Source organism: Pinus tabuliformis, chromosome 8, assembly GCF_031772625.1.
Source record: "Pinus tabuliformis cultivar Carrire ecotype Pingquan chromosome 8, CPIR1, whole genome shotgun sequence".
NCBI classification, from domain to species: domain Eukaryota; kingdom Viridiplantae; phylum Streptophyta; class Pinopsida; order Pinales; family Pinaceae; genus Pinus; species Pinus tabuliformis.
This window is the reverse complement of record NC_142294.1, coordinates 879,947,731-879,965,817: the sequence shown is the minus strand read 5'-3', so window position 1 is coordinate 879,965,817 and position 18,087 is coordinate 879,947,731.

Here is an 18,087-nt window from a genome sequence, read left to right as displayed (position 1 = left end):
TTCCCACATCGAAATCATCTATTTCTCCAGGTCTCCAAAAAGTCTTGGACAATCATTCCAAGGTATTTGAGACTCCCAAAGCTCTCCCACCTATTCGTGATCATGATCATGTTATTCATTTGATTCTAGGAAGTGTTCCTCCAAACATCAGGCCGTATAGATATCCTTATACCCAAAAGAGTGAAATTGAACGTATGGTTGCAGAAATGCTAGAGGCTGGTATAATTCAACCTAGTCAAAGTTCTTTCTCTACTCCAGTAGTATTGGTGCACAAGAAGGATGGACCATGGCACATGTGTCTAGATTATAGGGAGCTCAACATGCTCATTATTAAGGATAAATTTCCCATTCCTATCATTGATGAATTATTGGATGAATTGCATGGATCAATTTACTTCACCAAGTTAGATCTTCATTCAAGATATCATCAAATCAGAATGAAGACTGAAGACATTCTGAAAACAACATTTAGAACTCATGAGGGTCATTATGAATTTTTTGTCATGCCTTTTGTCCTTATAAATGCACCTTCTACATTTCAAGGTTTCATGAATTCCATTTTCAAACCCTTCCTTAGAAAATTTGTGTTAGTATTTTTTGATGATATAATAATCTAAAGCAAGTCTTGGAAGGATCATGTTGAACATGTTGACAGGGTGCTCAAACTATTGGAGGAGAAATAATTATATGCAAAAAGATCCAAATTGTTTCTTTGGAGTACAAGAGGTGGAATATTTGGGTCATATTGTATCTCATGAAGGTGTTAAGGTAGACCCTAGAAAAATTAAAGCCATTAAGGAATGGAAAATCCCCACATCCATAAAGCATCTGTGAGGATGTCTCGCGTTGACAGGGTATTATCGCAAGTTTGGTAAGAATTATGGGAGAATAGTAGCACCTCTAACAACATTATTGTAGAAATATGCATTTTCATGGACTCTAGAAGCAATAAAGGCTTTCGAACATCTTATAGAGGTAATGTGCTAAGCACTGGTCTTAGCTACACTGGACTTCACAAAAACCTTTATTCTAGAATGTGATGCTTCAAGGAATGGAATTGGTGCAGTTTTAATGCAAGATGAAAGACCCATTGCTTTCAAAAATCATCCAATCAGGGGAAAGTATTTACACAAAGATATTTATGAGAAGGAAATGTTGGCAATACTACATGCACTTAAGAAATGCGACCCTACCTAATGGGAAGACACTTCAAGGTAAAAACGGATCATGATAGTCTTAAATACATTTTAGAACAAAGATTATCCTCTAAAGAGCAACAAAAATGGGTCACAAAGATGTTGGGTTATGACTTTGAAATCATCTACAGAAAAAGGAAGCAAAATGTTGTGGTTGATGCACTCTCAAGAAAGGATGAGGATGTGGAAGCATTGTTGTGCACCATTTCTATTATCCAACTAGATTGGATAAAGGAATCAATAAAGGAATGGAAGAATGATGAAGAAGTGTGGGCACTCATTCGAAAGATACAACAAGATCCCAATACATTTGATAATTTAGCTGGAAAAATGATTTTTTATGGTTCAAAGATCGCTTATACCTATGTAAGAATTCCCAACTCAAACAAAAGATTCTTATGGAATTTCATTCTTCTCCCTTAGGAGGGCACTCAAGATTTTTAAGAACTTACCACAGGGTTAAGAAGGAATTTGTTTAGGATGGCCTTTAATCACATATTCAAAAGTTTGTGGTGGAATGTTTGGTTTTCTAGCAAAATAAATTTTAAACAATTCAGACCCCAGGTCTATTACAACCTTTATCCATTCCAAGCCAACGTTGGGAGGACGTTTCAATGGATTTTATAAAAAATTTACCTAAGTTCGAGGGAAAGAGTGTCATCATGGTGGTAGTTGACAAACTTACCAAGTATGCACACTTTTGTGCATTATCACATCCATTTAAAGTCAGTACAGTTTCTACTGAATTTATGGAAACAATTCAAAAGCTACATGGAAACCCAAAGATTATTGTAAGTGACAGATATCCCATTTTCATTGGAAAATTTTGGACAGAATTATTTTCTTGTCTCGGTACTTAGTTAGCTCATAGCTCATCTTATCATCCTCAATCGGATGGGCAAACTCAGATAGTAAACAAATTTTTGGAAGGATATCTCCGTTTATTTGTATCTAATAAACAGATGCAATGGGTCAAATGGTTGCCTCTAGCTGAATGGTGGTATAACACTTCCTCCATACTGTAGCAAAAATGACCCCATTTATGGCACTTTATGGATATCATCCACCATCCATAACATCATATTTAAGAAAAAATTCTAAGGTTCAAGTAGTGGAACATCACATCGAGCATCAACAACAAGTTCTCCAACTCTTAAAGGATAACCTCACATTGCCGCAGAATATTGCCGCAGAATAGAATGAAACAACAGGAAGATCAACATCGCAGCAAAAGAAGTTTTGATGTAGGTGACTGGGTATTCCTACGGCTACAACCATATAAACAAATGTCCCTCAAGCAAGCTAAGAAGGATAATAAATTATCACCAAAGTGTTATGGTTGATACAAGGTGTTACAAAAGATTGGTACTATGGCATACAAATTGGAGCTTCTTGCAGCTTCTCGAGTGCACCCAGTTTGCCATGTTTCATGTTTAAAGGAGGTTATAGGTGAAAAGCTCCCAGTTCAAACAATATTGCCAGAACTTGATGAGGAAGGAAAAATCATATTGGAATCGGATGCAGTCACAGAAACAAGAACTTGACAACTACGGAAACAATCAATTTCGGAGTATCTCATCAAGTGGAAGAACTTATTTGCTGAAGATTCCACATGGGAAATTGAGAATTTTATACAAAAGCATCCAGAACTACTCAAGCATTGAGGACAATGCTTTTCGGAAGGAGAGGGGCATGTTAGGCCCCTATAATACTAGTGATTCCCTCATTACTATTCTCATTGTATCCCTTATTGCCTCTATTGTCCCCATATTATTATTAGTATGCCCCATAGAACCCACTATTGTATTTTTGTTCCCTTATGTTATTACTGTTATGTCGTCTTGATTATTTTATGACCCCTTGGGCTCCTATATATAGAAGGGAGGTTTAGTCATTTGAATCATCTAAGAATTGTTCATTTGTTTAATGTAAAGGAGGTTCCCCCTCGAAGAGGCTTATTTCTAAGCCGCTCATATATCTTTTCTATTTTTTTGTGAGCTGGTTTCATAACAATTGGACTCTAAAGAGGAATTTGATTTTTATTTATTTATTTAAATGTCATTATATATATATATATATATATATATATATATATATATATATATATATATATATATATATATATATATATATATATATATATATATATATATATATATATATATATATATATATATATATATTAATATTAAATATATAAATAATCATTATTTAAACTCACATTCTATATTAACCAAATTCCGGTATTGACATATAAGTAACGATATGGGCAGAGGGAGCAGGAATGGAAACCACGACCTGCCCCACTTCACTCCAAATTTTTACCAGCGTACCACTACAAGAAGACTTGAAAGGATGGCGTGTGACTTTACATTTAATTCAACCGAGAAATTCGACGACAAGGTGGTGGGAGCCATCCCTGTGGGCTAGCCCCCACCCCATATGACCTCAACCACATGGCCAAGGGCCAGCAAAATATTCTTAGCATGCTAATGGCAATTACTATTAATCAATACCATTTAGCATTTAATTAAACAGATGATTAAGTTGGTGGAGATTTTGGAGGAGCCACCAAATCCAGAACTACCACCAAACTTGGCGGACATAACTCAATCCTCTCTAGATTTAGTGGAGGCTTTCTAGGAAGAACTATTTGAGCCATAACTTACTCAATTTTCAACCAAATTTCGAAAATGAATAGTCATTTTCGGGTAATTGGCATGCTAGGAACTCGTTCGGGTAGGTTTTAGAGGTAGAAGAGGTCATCTACAGGTGTTTTTGTTCACTTGAAGATTTTTGAAGCCTAGGGGCACCAAGGGTTGGAAGCCATTCTCAGAGTAGCTAGTAACCAAATTGAATAAAAAAATAGTTATTTCTGATATATTTGAATGTTTTAGTCTCATTGGAATAGGTTCCAATAGCATTGGATGCATGTAACATAAATTTGAGCACTATTGAAGCTAATACAAAGGCCCACACTATGAAGATAGATCAAGGAGATGTAGCCTAGGAGGGGTGAACTCCTTCAACGGAAGATTGTGTATTGAGATCTATTATTTTTTCTTGCTATGTTTTTATATGTTGTTCTTCAGCTATTTAAATTCATGCTTTTAAGTTCATGAAAAACACTAAATTTCACCAATATAGATGAATTGACAATCACATGCTCATGGATAAACTCTTTATGAATAAGAAAACCAAAGTAAAGAAAATTTTATATATGGAAATGATATTAGCACAACATTAACTAGCAATCAATTTCAGATCAGTGTGTAGTTAAATCTCCCTCTCGAGGGAACATCTCATGGCCTTCTCTTCATCTAACTTCACATCTCTATGAACCAATGGCAACATGTTGGATGGGAGGTACACCTGATAGTTGTGAGGTGTATCATTGTACTCCAAAAATATGTCCAACTTAGCTATTGGCTCTAGCTTTCTTCGTGTATCCTTGGTAACATGACAACAGATTAGTGAGCCAAAGATCCTGAAGTGTGCCACATCTGGTTTCTTACCTAAGAAATCTTCTTTTGGTGTGCTCGTCCCAAGAATTCACTGAGGGATTTTGTTCTGCAAATAAACAGTTGTGTTGCATGCTTCATCCTGCAAGTGCAAAGATAGGCTCTGATCATATAACATCACCCATGCTACTCCCAAAATACTTTTTACTTCCTTTCACCCACCCCATTCTACTGTGGGTTATGAGGTCCTATTAACTCCCATTGAATGCCTTCTGATGCACATAATTTCTTGAATTAATTCGACAAATATTCTCCATTGTTATCGCTTCTAAGAACTTTAACTTTCTTGGAAGTATCTCTCTCCCCAAGGGCTTTAAATTCACAAAATTTAGTGAACATTCGATCTTTCTTTTGCATGAATAAAATCCAACCCTTATGAGAAATTTCATCAATAAGTATTAGATAATACTTGTGCTTGTCCATGTATGTTGTCGAGAATGGTCCACACATCTCTGAGTGAACTCGATCAAGGATCTCTTATGCTCGATTGGCTTTATCATGAAAGGAATCTTTGGTGTACTTCCCCAATGTGCACCCTTTTCATGTGTCTCTTTGCTCTAATGTACCCTTGGGAAGTCCTAGAGAAATTCTTTGCATTATCTTCAAAGCTCCATCGTGAAAGTGACCCAATATTTTATACCACAACTCACTATGTCCCAGCTTTGCACCTTCTCTGCTTTAGTGCTATCAGCATCACAATCTTCTACATCCAATCTGTATAGGTTCTTCACCCGAACCCCGATCTACTTCACCTATCTGGAGGCTGTGTGATGAAGGAATTCCTTTCCCTTGCTAAATATCACATTGTAGCCATATTCCTCCAACATGGAAATTGAAACCAAATTCTTCTTTGAACCTGGAACATACATGACATATTTTAATGTGAGAGGAGAACCAAACTCCCTCTAAAAGGTAACAGTACTGATGCCGGTCATGTTATACCTCCCATCATCTCCCATATTGATGTGCATTTGGCGGTCCTTCTCCTCGAAGTCACTAAAGAACTCTTTGTTTTCGGAAATATGGAATGAGGCTCCACTATCCAAGTACCACACACTACCCATCATCGATTTGATCATGCAAGCGATGAGGGTGAAATCTAATTGGAATTGTGAAGTAAGAGCTTCACCTACTGCTCCTATTTAGGGCTTCTTACCGACCTTCTTGTGTGAACACTTTATGGCATAGTGTCTTGGCTCCTGATAGTGGAGACATTTGATTTTTGACATTTCCTTCTTGTCACCCTCACTGGACTCTCATTTGGAATGGGATGACTTCCCATTCCCTTTTTTCACCTTTCTAGCTAAGGCATAGTTCTTCTCGTCATCATTCTTGGATGAGCATCCATCTCTGGTGTTCTGCAGAATCTCTTCTTATACTAGGTCTGACCATAATCGTTCCCTCTCTAGTAGCTTCTCCCTCTCATTAACTGAGTCCTAGTAGTTGTGATAGCTCTTCTGAAGTCTTAGAAGTGCTAGGCTCACTAGATCATATTCAGTAATGGTAACACCGACACTTCCAAGCTCATCCTAACATTGGGTGACCTTGATCAAGTAATTTGGTATCGAGTCGTCATTCTCCATCTTGATCTTTCTAATCTTGTCCTTCAATGTTATCTTCCTATGGTCACTGCTCTCTTGAAATAGGTTCGTCAAGGCCTTCCACATTGCAAATGGAGTTTCCTTATCATGGAGGTTCAATAGAATATTATCTCGAACTCCTTCTAGGATAATCCTTCTCACCTTTTCAACATACTTTCTCCACTGTGCCAGATCCTCAGCATCAGCTAGCCTATGAATATACTTTTCTATGAATTCCTTAAGCCTTTGTCTTCCAACAGTGTCTCCATCCTATAATTCAAAGCAATATATTTCTAACTACTCTCAAGAGTATATTCGAGTCTCAATCCGTAGAACGACATCCTACTAGCTCTAAAGTATGATACTGCAAATTTAATTTCTCCTGGAAAAGACAACTCGTATTCTCCTCTTCTATAGTGATTTTAGCTCTGATACCATGTAGAAATTCCTTGTAGATTAAAACTGCAAATTGTACTATGCTAAAACAATCTACTTGAATCTACTCTACTCATCAGGGAAAATAATAAACAATTGATGAAATTATGAAGCATAAAAGAGAAAGAATTCAATCATAGATAACCCAATAAATTTCTTGGGAAAGCCACACCTAAAAACCCATGTTACCTGTATATTACATTAATTAGAAAATATGAGAAGACTACGATTCTTTTCTCAAGCCCGAGCAACCTCTGCATTATCTCAATCTATCTCACTACTTCACAAACAAGCTCCAACCAATACTTAGACAAATTTGTTGCATGCCAAGCTCTTATTTACTTGCATAGTTTCCTAGGTAATTAGCCCATATTTAATTGAGAAATCCCTCATCCATAACTACACAATCCATCATAGGTCCTCCTGTGATTGCTTGCACCACTTGTACAATTTGGATGATTATGCAACTGATAGTATGCTCTCTCTGGGCTCCAATCTCAACTGGGTCTTTCTCTGATCTGACATGTATGAGTTAATTATGAGTGAATCTTTAGTTTACTGGTTGAGAAGTGTGACTTACACCCTACTACCATAGGTTACACCCCACTACTAGATTTCTCACTAATTCCTCCACTAGTTGGAACTAATTTAACTGAATTTAACGCATTTAAACTGAATTAAATAATTACAACTCTAAAGAACTCAACCCGGGCCCTCAAATTTAGAAATCACTCTACATGACTCTAGATAGACTCCTAACTCGAATTAAGTAAGTTAACTAAGTAAAATTAACTTAGTTAACTATTACAAGTTTCTATGAGAATTAGAATTAGAATTTAATTTAAGGACGAAATTAAATTAAAATTTTCTTGTTACATTTTTCAACCCCATATAAAATTAAAATATTGATTAGTTAAAAAATAATAATTTATAAATTTACTAACCTAAATAATAATATTATATTAAAAAACTGAATTGTATTATATCATGTAATTCACATGATTATTTCTGGAGTGAAGAAAGTTTGTAGGTTTATAGATTATAAAAGACATTCCACGAAAGAACTTGAAAGTGTCACTTCATTCATTTAAATATAGTTGAATTGATCCTCTTAATAATCAATACATGTCATTCATTCAATTATAATTAAATACTTCTCTATAATAATTACGGAAAAAATTATTCACTAGTATTACAATTGATTCTATCCTTTTGGTTATAGGTTTCCTCTCATATCAATAAACAACCAAGAAATTTTCTTATTTCATGGATAGACGACCAACAAATTTAATTGGGTATGACAACTTTCTATTTGATTTTGGTTTTCAAAATTAAATTTGGACAACTTTTTTTTCCAGTTACCTTTAATCATAAATAATGAGTGCAACAGATATATAGTATCCATACTCATTTTGATAGTCTCTAAACATAAGTATATTTCTTTAATTAAATTTATAATTAATTATTTTCACGGTAATTTGATATACAAAATACAATAATAATTTTGTTGTTTAATATGATGTATATTAACCATTACATATTCATCTTAATTATCATTCTTATTCTATGAAATATTAAGAGATTAATATGTGGAAATAAGTCTTTTTTTAATTAAAACTTAAATGATGATTGCAATTCAAGGATATAATTTTGAGAAACAAAATTAAGATGTATTTACATTGGTATTCAAGCACATAACTATTTTTAATATGATAAATAATGTTCTTTAATATAATGTATTTTTCTTGTTCTATTAATTATTAATCTCTTTTATTGTTTGAATAAAAAGAGAGAATAATCCCATATATATATATATATATTGGTATTGGTGAGGCTATGTCATGGTCATATTTAACCAATGACTTAATATTTAGGAGTGCATTAACAATGCACTCCATCACCATCCATTCAAGACCCTTTGGACACTAAATTATATATATATATATATAACCATGGTAAATCAGTAACTCTTTGGACTAATTTAGATGATGCCCCGGATCAAACCTCATGGCTGTCTTATAACAGCAAAAGTATATCCAACAAAACAGCAAGATAATAAAAAAACTAAATACTCAATAAAATTTGAACAAGTTGAAAAAAAAAAAAAAAATTTAAAAAGGTCAAGAATGTATGAAGTCCCTCCAAAAAAGTCAAAAGCCTATTTGATGAAGTCCCTTAAAAAATTCCCCTTCAGTACCCTATGATGTAATCAATGCTAAGAAAAGAAGGGTCAATTTTGTATTTTGTATGCTATGATCGATGCTAGTAGGACTCACATTGTGAAGAGGATAGTTAATATTGTGTTAGTGTTTTTCAACCTTGGACGTACAAAAAGAAGGGGTAATGGGTTAAGGGTTAACATTTTCTGCCCTTCATTTCGACTACCAGAAGTTGAAGTAATGTTATATTTAATAGAGACTAAAGAAAAAAAAAAAAACATTTTTTGTTTGATGAAATTTATACATTATATTTATAAATTTTATATTAATTTAAAACAAAAACTAGATTTATATATTTTTTAATCACAAATTTCAATAAAAATGGAATTTATAATACAGGTTTTTAAGATATTGAATTCATTAAAATCTATTTGATAGAAGATGTCGAGTCTATGTATTCAATAAAAAGGTATTTTAGGTTATGCATTGCATATGACAAAATTTGGCTTTAGGGTTTCAAGATGTCCCTCTATATTGTTAGCTAGCTAATTTTTTCCAAGGTATCCATAGAATTGGAATTATATAAGGATGACAGGCATAAATCAAGAAATGGTGCAAAATCCGCAAAGACATTTTATTTTATATTTTAATTATCTTTTATGTTTCGATGTATTTTTATTTTTGAGTTGTTGACCAAGGACATTTCTTAGGCCAGCCATCAAAAATATGTTCCAATGTGTTACAGATCTTGGTATGGAGATACTTCAATATGAATTCCGCGGCTTGAGACGAAGCAAAAAAGGTGGAAGAAAATATCTGAAGTTTTTATGTAGCTTTACAATGAAATTCCATTGCAGATATCTCTGGTTTTAAGGCATCGATTGGAAAAAAAAATCTACGCTATTTGAAATCTTGCTGTGAAGACTTTGGGACCTGTATTTCCGTCGCTCACAACTAACCACAAAAGTGAGAAATTTGTGAAATTTGTATGAAGTGTTTTTAATGTATTTTAATGGAGTCATTTTTCATTTTATTGTATGAGCTAAGTAAAGATTTTGTTAATTTATTTGGAACTATTTAATGTGATTCATTATAACACAAAATAAAATTTTAATAACATTCTTTTTACTATATAAATAAAAAAAAACCTAAATTCAATTATTAAAATATATAATAAAATTTTATGAAAGTAGAAATTTCAATAAAAATTCATGGAAAATTTCTATAATATATTAACTATATTTATTATAAATTCTAACGTCCAGTAGATACAGAACAAAGTCAATGAAATATATAACTGTGTATTGCAGATCCCGACCTCATGCAAAAAATCTATAGAGCAGATCTGCTAATTGAAACGTTTTCGCTGTTTTCACCATTTAAAATAACACAATGGTAGGAGCACTGATTCTAGTAAGATAAGCGTATCTAGCATATTAGATCATGGGAACTGTGAGGGATGAATTCCAATGTTTATTCTGCATAGAACGTTCGATTCAATTATACTATGGCCCACTTAGTTTGATGGTGGACTGCATTTTTTCATAGAGAATATGAAGTATTCTACAATAGGAGAATATGGAGTATGAAGTGGGTTTATATCTTTTTATTTTGTTTTTTAATATTATATTATTTTTTTTTAATTTCTAAAAGAGATGTCGTAATGTTATGTAAATATTTTGATTGGTTAAATTATTAATGGTTTCTGGACTCGTATTTTGACAATTCATGGTATTTTTTTCTGATGTAGACTATTTAAAGATATAACTAACCTAGATCTATTTTAACTAGATCTAGATCTTTTTAGAATCTAGTTTTTTACAACACATGGTTTTTCCTATGATATACTTATTTAATGTAGCTTATTTAAAAATATAACCAACTTAAATCCATCTTAATTTTGGATCTATAAATGTAGAGAAAAATTAAATCCTTCTAAATATAAATTTTTCCTCAAATTTTACAGTTAAACAAAAAATTTAGACCTGCACAAATTTAATCCTCTAATATTTGATAAATACAAAATTAAAAGAAATCTAAATTAATTAATTAATAATAGAAAAACTCAATGCATTGAGATATCTTAACCACCGACAATTCAAAACATAATGCATTGAGATATCTCAAAATACTGTGTGAGTTGCAGAGCCAAGATATTCTTTTAACGTGGTCCACTTATAGTCGTTATCAGCTCCGCTACTGTCCATATGAGCTCATGTAAGAGATGACATACCCCTGATTGAAATATTGATATCGGCATGGCTACTGTCAATACAAGCTCATGTAAGAGATGACATACCAGTGATTGATTTGATTTTTTTAACGATTAGGTTTAGAATTTTTTATTACGTACACGTGCATGACCCTCATTCGTGACTTCTTCTGACATGGAAGTGTATGGAATAGGTGGATCTTGTGGCATGTGGCTTTAATTATTTTTAGTGAATATCTTGATATGTAGAAAAGCAAAGGTCAGCAATGATCATACTTTTTTTATAGTCAAAGTATTGTGCATAGTGAAAGGATGTTCTTCACTTGTACTTTTAGATAGAATTAGAAAAAAAGAAAAGTTATGTGATTACACCACTTAAAAAAATTGTAATTCCAAGTATGTATTTTCCAACACATACCTTAAAAAATTGTAATTCAAAATATGTATTTTCAACCCACTCCTTTTAATATATATATATAGATGTTTAAGAATGAATTCATGATGAAAGTATGCATTTTGTAATATTTAATTGATTTGACAAAATCTATGTGATCGACCACTTTACATTGTTATTACAACATTCATTTTCATTATGATAGGAATGGTAACACATTTTTACCTTACGATTAATGTTTTAAGTTAAAAAATTAATAGGCTATTATTAACTTGGAATATATGCATCTAGAGCTGTCTAGGATTGGATCCATGATAGGAGATTCACACACGGTTTTGATGTATTTTTTACTTTTTTAAGTATCTTATCTTGGATGAAAAGATAATAAGATACGGGAATATGTGCAATTTTAATTTTTGTAAATAAATCTAATAATAAAAAATGAATAAATGAAGGGAAGTATTAAAGAAAATAATGAAGATAACATATGAATAAGGGAATTTAGTAATATAAATAATGGAGAGATTAAAATAGGTGCTGGGATATATAAATAGAAATAATGGAGAGGTTGGAAAATAGATATAATTGGAACAATCATATATATTTGATCATGGAGATGGAGATTTTTAACTTATAGATAGGTTTGGTTATAATATCATGGGCCAATTAGATGGCTTATTGATTCAGGTCCCCAAAAAACGATAACTCATGTTCATATGACATTTCATTTTAATTCATTAATTAATTAAAAGAGAAAAATGGTATAACTACTTTTGAGGTAAATATCAAGATCTATGCCTACTTTGAATATTCAATGGAGGTTAAATGTCCACCATCCACATAATAATTATTGATAATTAAATTAAAATTTTTGAAGCCCTATTGCAAAACAGACAAATTTATTGATGTAATAATGATTGCAAGATGTTCGAGAAAAGTTTGTATCTACTAGGTATGAGGGTGAGGGATGGCAATGGAAGTACTATGCAATGTGTATGAGGGTCATGGAATCATTGTTCATCGTATAAGAGTGCATCATTTCCAACATGCAACATTGATTCAAAGATTCCATTAGAAAGGAAATTGAATTTCATACAACGTTCAAATATGGTAAGCTACAAAATCACTCTATTATTGAAGTACCCCTTGCCTTTTGGTGAAGAATTTATTCTTGTGTGTGAAAATCGACCATCTAATATTCTTATGGATGATGAAGAATTTTTGAATCCTCACTATAAAAATTTTGATTTATGACATACCCATCCACTGCTTGATCTCCTCATACAACTAAGACTTAGTTTGATCTCACCTTATAGACAATTGTTCATGACATGCAACATGCAGTTCAAATACTAGAGCTACATGGAATTGATATCTCCTCTGCCATTTAATAAGTTTCCTTTGTTGCATGGGGCATAGAGCATGATGGTTTCCTCTTGGGTCAAATGTATGATGTACACATCACCAAATCCACTCAAATCTCAAGGTTTGGGGGATTCATTGTAGTTTGGCGTCTAGCTTATTTTTCGCTTGGAGGTTTTCAATGGGTTGTTGTGGGCTCAACCCTCTTTTTTTGTATTTTTTTGGTTCGCATGTGCAGGACATCAAGCCTCTTTTCTTCTCTTCCTTCATACCATGTATTGGTTTCCTCAAATTAGAGTAGATATAAAAGAACAAAAACTCTTTCTTCTCTATTGGGATCACTAGGAAGATTAGAATTTATATACAACGCAAAAGGGTTTCTGAATATTTTTCAAGATCGTTAGAGAGAAATCGATATAGATATGGCTCTTTAAATTTCAAATAGTGTTTTCCCTAAAATAGATCTTAGAGAATCGGTTGGGGATTCCTATAGACATGCATTGGCTAATTTGTGAAGGTAAACATTTGCGGGATCTATTCATTTTTCATGATTACAGTAATTTCCAGGAACTCCGCCATCTTCATGCTATTGAGGCTACATGGGGTGCAATGGCCTCCATGAATCTAACTTCTTCAACTTCCTATAAGATGCAACATTGGGTAAGGTTCCCATCTCAATGGATCAACCTTTGTTCATTCCAAGACCATATATTATTAAAATATTTGATCACATGCTAGCATTGGACAACAATAATAAAGAGGTAAATTATATATTTCTCTTTAACAGTCTAGGGCCATCATTTGCAGATTTAATGGTCTTTGGACAAGATTTGAAGCACTACATCAATGGGCCTTTATAATATGGACAAAAAATATATGACATTTATCTTTTTTCAAAATGATTTTTCATTGTTAAGTTTATTTAACAGTGAAAATTTTAAGGATGGAAATTTATCTAAAAGTTTAGAAACCTTAGTGAATCTCACTAGTGCATACTATGCAATTTGTAAATGTTAGGCAATATGTTTGTAAAGATACTCATATTCTGATAATTTTATATAGTCTCTATATAAAATTTTTGTGATTCTTACGGTAAAATAATTTTATACCATAATATTTGGATGAATCATTCCTAGAAAAATGGAAGTTAGCGATTTTTTTTTTTTAAGCATAGAAAATTAGCCCACTTGCGAATATTAGCCCCAAAAATTTTCCCTAAGCCTCAGGAATATTCATAGAAAGTCTTATACGAAGGACCTTGGTTTTAGGCAAGAGCAAGGCTTTTCATCACCCTTTGTTTCTTGGATTTTGATTCTTCAACAATGGTGGATATAACGATGCTAGTGTGGATAAGGTTTCCAGATATTCCTCTCCCATTTTGGCATGATAACGTACTAGAAGATATTGGAAATGCTTTAAGCTCCTTCCAAAGGACAAATGTTGAAATAATGAAGAAAGGATTATTTACTTTTTGTCGAATATGTGTTTAAATATATCTAAACAAATACATACCTAATCACATTTTGCTAAAACATAGATCTTATCAATGGATCCAAATCTTTGATTATGAAAATATGGCATTCAAAATTTTCACTTGTTTCCAGACATGACACATGTCCATATGCTATAAATCCCCAAAAGAATAAAAAAGGGCGGGTCTATAAAACAAAAGGTTGTTGGAAATACTAAGAGGTGACTGACTAAGTATTTCTATGATTCTCATAATTGGTTAGATTAATCCTTAAAATATTCAGAGAATTAATATAAACATAAACATGATCACATCAATTACAATACACAAGAAATTATCTTCAACAAGCACTTTATATTATGTATGGTTTACTTACAGCAATTTACTAGCTTAGCTGGAAGGAAGTGAAACACTCCCCGAGCCTGAAGATGTTTGAAAATAAAGTCTGCAGGAGTCTTCAACCTCGCATACAATGCACCCATTGCTACCACAACCACTAACTACCTATGTGGCAACCATTTTCCACTACTAGACCTCACTACCATTGTTGTTCACTACCTCTATCCACTGTTGCTTTTGTTGTTCCTGTTATTACTACTGATGCCGCTCTTCTACCACCCGTGCTCAACTATTGATGTTGCTTCGTATATTCATTATCATTATCTTTTATCAAGCTACCATTGCTATAATCACCATCAAATTCTACTTAAGAACTACCATTCATGACACTATCATACATTTCCACATAATGTGTGACAAGGTCACTGTCATTGTCATTCCACAATTCAAATATGTTGCCACAATCATATCACTATCTCGTAGCCTTAGGAATATTTTTCACAAGGTTGTTACTGCAGGGTTCACTAAAGTGTCACCAAAATACAACAAGTTCACTATAATAGTATATCATCGCCTCCACCTCAGTTCATGACACTATCAGATGTCTCAAGTGTTACACCCACACCATTGAAAAAGGAATACAATTGTCAATACTACTATCTCATTGTCTTAAATATTGATCCATAAATCCACTACTATCATGTTCAAACAATAACTACTTATCATAAAGACAATGTACAATCTTGGTTGTAGTCAACTACAATACAAGGTCATTGTCAAGCTAGATCATGTTGTGTCAAGAGTACAACTATCATCATGATCATTATTGTGCATACCATTCTCCAACTCTCGTCTATTATATCACCAAGAGGATCATTGTCAGTTATTAATTGTACTGTCAAGCTATTAAAATTAATTAAAAATGTCATACTCATGACTTTCATGTACTGTCATTACAGTTGTCATTTTCATAAAAATATTTTCTTTTCAGTCATCTCAAGGTCCTCTCACTGGTTTCAATGAAATATCTATAATTTTTCATAGATGGAAAGCCTTTATGTGGACAATTTAGAAATAAACTAACCCCCAGGAAGATAAAATAATGCTCAGATGATTAGTCGAGTCTTTAGACTTCACATGGCCTTAGAAGTGCTTGCAAATCAGCAAGCCCTACTACAATGTTTGGTATATATTTAAGTTATGTAACGAATTCCAAGATTCATGTATTCAAGAGACTACAAGCCTAGTTTCACAAGATTCCACTGCAAAGATTAATTCAATCTCTCCGTTGGCCTAATCAACACAATAAATTAACGTAATTATAAAGGACTTACATCAATTGGATTATCTTTCTTTTGTCAGGTTCACAACAATGTTACTATATAATTGTAGTGGCAATAATAAAAATTCTTTGCATTGTTGTAGCACTTTATGCTTAGAACTTTACACTTTAGAATTACATCATGATTTTGACTCGATAATTGAGATCAACATGTTAGATAGGGATTATCTCATGTCAACAAGATCCAATGACGTATATATCACTATCCCAAAAGGCGTCAATATGTCTTGGTCCAGATAAGTGATAATTACTCCATTAACTTTAACAAATCAAACTCTTTAAAGTTATCAAATAAGACTGGGGGTTTAGCGATTTAAGCCTTATGATCTTCAAGGATTGATACTCATTACAAATACCAAACCCTTATGCATATTTCCTTCACAAAAAAAATTTCAAAAGTGTTTAGGCCACAATATGCTACAAAAGGCCATTCCTCGATGCTACAATAGTCTTTAATAGTTGTAGGAACTCTAGGTCAAAAATTTGTAGAGTAGCTCACACAGATTTGTCCTTCTAAATGCCAAAACGATTCCAAAGAAAATTAGATTTTTTGGACATTAATAAACCATCCATTGTATAGTCACCCCTAAGCTTATAATTGGATGCCCTAATGAGGGAAGAGACGTGTAATGAAGGGTTTTATCCAATAGTTATTACATAGGCTCAACAACATTGGGTGAACAAAGCTGAAGGATGAATATGAACTGTGCTACTTCAATTAATTATGCTCAAACATCATCCTTGGTAGAAAGGTTGTAGGAATAATAAATGATATGAGTTGTTTAGAACAATTATCTTGAAAAATAGAAATAAACCTCAATGAAGCCCATTTGTAAATGAGAACAACGAATCCAAGGAGTAAATCAACTCAATAGATATCCCCAAGGCCGAGATATTTTAAGGCTTATCATTTGAGGCTAGACATGCATTAGTTTATATAATTTTGGAGGATCCTCTTACTGGTAGTTGACCTAGAATAATATTAGAGGGAACTCATTTTAAAATTTTAATTTTAATTTTAGCCCCAATATTTGAATGGACTTGTAAAGTACTTTTGAAATAATTTCAAAATATTTTTGTTGGCCCAGTATAAAAACATTTCAATCTTAATTTAATCCAATAATTATAAAACTCCTAAATGAAGAACCTTGTTTTAATGAAGAGCCCAATTAGATGATGATTATTCCATAGGTCTCGATCAATGATACATTGCCACATTGTTAATATGCTTGGGGATTTGACTTGGTTTCCCTACCAATCAATTGTTGCCACATCATCATTCATGGAGAGTCTTCCATATCTTCATGAACCCTTTGGGTTTTAGACCACTAATTGGGGTCACTGAATTTGACTCGGCATATCTCAAAAACGTGACGACCCACGAAGAGCTCCACAAAACAACAAAATCAACATAATGAGAAGAATCCATAGGAAAGGGTTTCCAACACAAACTTGGCGATTTTTTGCTTCAAAAATCTCCAGCAAGTGTTGGGTGTTTCCATCATCTAGGACATCCAAAACCTTATAGTTAGGGTTTCAATAAACTACATCATCATCTTTCACCTACTGGCCCCTACCACACCTGCACATGCTTTGGCATCAAAGAAAACATACTTAAAAAACGTTGGCAGCCTTTTTTCCCATTTTAATGTAGGATGAAGAAGAAGAAATCAAACAGTACCACCGAAAACAATATGATATGTGTGATCAAGTTCCTTATGGACATGCACATCCCCCACAAAATGATTCATAAATAGAACTAATCCATGAACCTATTGACGGTGTTGGACCCACCAACATTCAGGGGATCTCCCTGATATGGAGTCCCAATTAGACCTCACACCATTTGGTGTAGGAGTCCTATCTGATATAAAGGCTCGGTTTCCAAATCCTTAAAGGTTTTCCTTGGCTCTAGATGTCAGCACAACAAAGTGATGTATTTTTGTCTTCAGAAATCAAGGGAGGCATGCCTAGTGAGTGTGTAGTTGAAACTATGTCGACATTCTCCTACTACAAAGTGGGCACAAAAGTGAGCCTCTAAGTGAGAGGTAATAGTACCACATAGGAAGAGACACA